The sequence below is a fragment of the Salmo trutta genome, unplaced genomic scaffold, assembly GCF_901001165.1.
Source record: "Salmo trutta unplaced genomic scaffold, fSalTru1.1, whole genome shotgun sequence".
NCBI lineage: Eukaryota > Metazoa > Chordata > Actinopteri > Salmoniformes > Salmonidae > Salmo > Salmo trutta.
The window spans coordinates 21,706-26,335 of NW_021822730.1; the positions used below are offsets into that span (position 1 = coordinate 21,706).

General features: G+C 41.6%; 1 long non-coding RNA gene across 1 annotated transcript; it reads right to left on the reverse strand.

The window, feature by feature from the left end:
• Positions 1–2,131: 2,131 nt before the first annotated feature.
• On the reverse strand, positions 2,132–2,763 carry LOC115184048 (uncharacterized). Its single transcript, XR_003874173.1, has 2 exons — positions 2,677–2,763; positions 2,132–2,310 (listed from the first exon to the last, which is right to left on the reverse strand). It is a non-coding gene; the product is annotated as an uncharacterized LOC115184048 (long non-coding RNA).
• Positions 2,764–4,630: the final 1,867 nt, after the last annotated feature.

Consider the following 4,630-nt stretch of genomic DNA (forward strand, 5'->3'; position numbering starts at 1 on the left):
ACGACTTTGTTTTCAAGGTTACATTTTTTGGGATGACCACCAGGATCTCAGCTGCAATTTCCTCTGCTGTTTCTCCTTTCAATTCCACAAAAATCAAACCGTTTTGTTTCCACAGATGTGCTGCCATTATACATCTTACAATATCTGACTACTATTGGCAGCAGCTTTACATGTCCATGATTGGACAAAATCAATGGACAGGGACACAAATTCAACCTGGACTAGGTTCTGTGTTACGGAAGTAGTTACACATGGTGCTAACACGTTACTCACTATGGGGTCACATTTTGTCCTAGCCCATGATGCTAACACATTACTCACTATGGGGTCACATTTTGTCCTAGCCCATGATGCTAACACGTTACTCACTATGGGGTCACATTTTGTCCTAGCCCATGGTGCTAACACATTACTCACTATGGGGTCACATTTTGTCCTAGCCCATGGTGCTAACACATTACTCACTATGGGGTCACATTTTGTCCTATGCTTATTTAAGATGGTGAGGAAAGCACTTTTAAAGAACAACCAGGCATCCTCGACTGACGGGATGAGGTCAATATCCTTCCAGGATACCCAGGCCAGGTCGATTAGAAAGGCCTGCTCGCAGAAGTGTTTTAGGGAGCGTTTGACAGTGATGAGGGGTGGTCGTTTGACCGCGGACCCATAGCGGATGCAGGCAATGAGGCAGTGATCGCTGCGATCCTGATTGAAGACAGCAGAGGTGTATTTGGAGGGCAAGTTGGTCAGGATAATATCTATGAGGGTGCCCATGTTTACGGATTTAGGGTTGTACCTGGTGGGTTCCTTGATAATTTGTGTGAGATTGAGGGCATCTAGCTTAGATTGTAGGATGACCTGGGTGTTAATCATATCCCAGATTAGGTCACCTAACAGAACGAACTCTGAAGATAAATGGGGGGCAATTAATTCACATATGGTGTCCAGGGCACAGCTGGGAGCTGAGGGGGGTCTATAACAGGCGGCAACAGTGAGAGACTTATTTCTGGAGAGATTAATTTTTAGAATTAGAAGCTCGAACTGTTTGGCATAGACCTGGAAAGTATGACATCCTGCAAAGTTCTATCTCTGGAGTACATTGCAACTCCTCCCCCTTTGGCAGTTCCATCTTGATGGAAAATGTTGTAGTTGGGGATGAAAATCTCAGAATTTTTGGTGGCCTTCCTAAGGCAGGATTCAGACACGGCAAGGACATCAGGGTTGGCGGAGTGTGCTAAAGCAGTGAGTAAAGCAAACTTAGGGAGGAGGCTTCTGATGTTAACATGCATGAAACCAAGGCTTTTTCGGTTACAGAAGTCACCAAATGAGAGTGCCTGGGTACACGCAGGGCCTGGGTTAGCCTCCACATCACCCGAGGAACAGAGGAGTAGGATGAGGGTACGGCTAAAAGCTATCAGAACTGGTCGTCTAGTGCGTTGGGGACAGAGAATAAAAGGAGCAGATTTCTGGGCGTGGTAGAATAGATTCAGGGCATAATGTACAGACAGAGGTATGGTGGGGTGCGGGTACAGTGGAGGTAAACCCAGGCACTGAGTGATGATAAGAGAGATTTCATCTCTGGACGTGCTAGTTATGCTGGGTGAGGTCACCGCATGTGTGGGAGGTGGGACATTGGAGGTATCTGAGGCATGTTGAGTGGGACTAGGGGCTCCTCAGTAAAATAAAACAATGATAACTATCCTAAACAACAGTATACAAGGCATATTGACATCAGAGAGAGACATAAAGCGAGGCATAAAGAAATCACAGGTGTTGATTGGGAGAGCTAGCTAAGAAAACAACGGGTAAGACAACAACAGCTAATCAGCTAAGACAACAACAACAGGTAAAATGGAGATGAATGGGCAGAGCAGGTCGGTTAACTACACACAGGGCCTGAGTTCGAGACTGGGGCCGACAGATAAACAAAATAAACAAAAATGTAGACCGTGATTAATGAACAGTCCAGCAGGCATCAGCTATGTAGCCAAGTGATCATAGGGTCCAGTGAACAGCAATAGATGGAACAGGGAAGCCTCGTCTTTCTTTCCACCTCACTCTTCTACATTCTAATCGCTTCACTCACTTAACTTTTTGACCTTCCCTTCTCACTCTCTTCTCCTTCCTTCTCCAATCTTTAATAATACATAGTACACTATTAGATTAAATACTTTCCATTGCTTGCCTCATTTTTGATGTTTTATATCAAAAATATTGTTAGGAATAATAAATTGGTTAGGCTCTGTAATCATATCTTTACCTTTCCTCTCCTTTCTCTCCAGTCTTCCAGCTCTCCTTCCTCTCCACTCTCTAACAGAAAACATTATGCTAATGTTATCCATATACATTTGTAAATATATTTTCACACTACTTATTATAATGCTAAACCATTAAAAATTGTAATCTACAAAATAAATATTATCATAATTAATTGTGCATTCATTTAATATAATCATATTTTTTAAAATAGCACCGTCCACTGCATGTTTACATGTGAATGTTTTTTTTAACCTAATAGCTACCGTGACAGTAAAATTAGTCAACATTGTAACTTAGTCTACATAGCTAACATTAGCGAGCATAACCTAATTTAAAACCTTATAGATCATCTATCTATATAATGCATTGTGACATTAGAACATCACTAGCTAGTATCTCAAACGAGTGTAACTTTACCTGGCTTGAAAAGAGGTGTGTGGTGATGTTGTGGATTCACTTCGCTTCCGGCCAAGTCGTACACAGCAGGAAGTAGTTAGTAGAAGAAGAAGAAGAAGAGTGAATGAAGTTGCTAAAGCAACCAGCCCCCATCTGTTGGCCAAAACAATATACAACGCTATTGAGATGTCAACCGGTAGGCTCTGCTGCACGGCTTTTTTTCTTTCTACGTAAAATATTATTTCACTTTGCGGTCTGTTTTTTTTTAACATTGCCGGGGACAGGCCACCAAAAACGGGGACTGTCCCTGGAAAACGGGGACGTCTGGTCAACTTACCTACCTTGCTAGCTAGCTAGCCAACTATGGCTAATTTACAGTCACGTCAAACAGTGCAGCCAGACTAACAGCAAAGTAGCTACACTTGCGTTTGTTTAAGCTGTTTTCTAGTGACATTTATTTATACATCCATAACAATGAGCTAATGAGGTGTGATTGCACCTGGCATAGAAAATGTGCTCTCTCGTCAGGACACTGTTGTTCAGAGGAGCTAGCCAACAACACAGCTAAACACAATCACTTCAAACCTTTCAGGTTATGTCGATATAGGACTCGTTTTACTGTGGATATAGACACTTTTGTACCTGTTTCCTCCAGCATCTTCACAAGGTCCTTTGCTGCTGTTCTGGGATTGATTTGCACTTTTCGCACCAAAGTACGTTCATCTCTAGGAGACAGAACGCGTCTCCTTCCTGAGCGGTATGACGACTGCATAGTCCCATGGTGTTTATACTTGCGTACTATTGTTTATACAGATGAATGTGGTACATTCAGGCATTTGGAAATTGCTCCCAAGGATGAACCAGACTTGTGGAGGTCTACAATTTTTAGGGGGAGGTCTTGGCTGATTTCTTTTGATTTTCCCATGATGTTAAGCAAAGAGGCACTGAGTTTGAAGGTAGGCCTTGAAATACATCCACAGGTACACCTCCAATTGACTCAAATTATGTCAATTAGCCTATCAGAAGCTTCTAAAGCCATGACATCATTTTTGGGAATTTTTCAAGCTGTTTAAAGGCACAGTCAACTTAGTGTATGTAAACTTCTGACCCACTGGAATTGTGATACAGTGATTTATAACTGAAATAATCTGTCTGTAAACAATTGTTGGAAAAATGACTTGTGTCATGCACAAAGTAGATGTCCTAACCGACTTGCCAAAACTATAGTTTGTTAACAAGAAATTTGTTGCGGTTGAAAAACGAGTTTTAGTGACTCCAATCTAAGTGTATGTAAACTTCCGACTTCAACTATAGATGCATAAAGTCTCCACCTCTGAGGATCCACATTCAAGTCTTCACCTGAAATAAACAAACATACTGGATCTTTTCACGCCACATTGACAGTAATTACTTTGTTGTCATGTATTTTCAGAGAGAAATGCTGAGAGATACAGTATGTACAATGCAAAAAGAGAGGGAGAGGGGGGGGTAGTGGGATGTGTGGTGTGAAAGGAGAGAGAGAGAACTTTATGCTTTGTGAAAGGAGAGAGAGTGGGAGAGATTGTGTGAGACAGAGATTGTGTGAGAGAGATTGTGAGAGAGACGTTGTGAGAGATTGTCTGAGAGAGAGATTGTGAGAGATTGTCTGAGAGAAATATTGTGTGAGAGAGAGATTGTGAGAGACATTCATGCAACTGTATCTTGACAGGCTATATCAAATAATTTGATCACATCAGTGATTTGTTACAGTAATAATCCCAACCAGCTCTCTCAGTCTCAAATTCATGTTTCTCAAAAGTTGCTCCAAACGTGTTTAATGTACATTTCAGGCCTTAACTCTGAATTGTTATGGTCAGGATTAAGTTTAGGTCTTAACTCTGAATTGTTATGGTCAGGGTTAAGTTTAGGTCTTAACTCTGAATTGTTATGGTCAGGGTTAAGTTTAGGTCTTAACTTTGAATTCTTATGGTCAGGG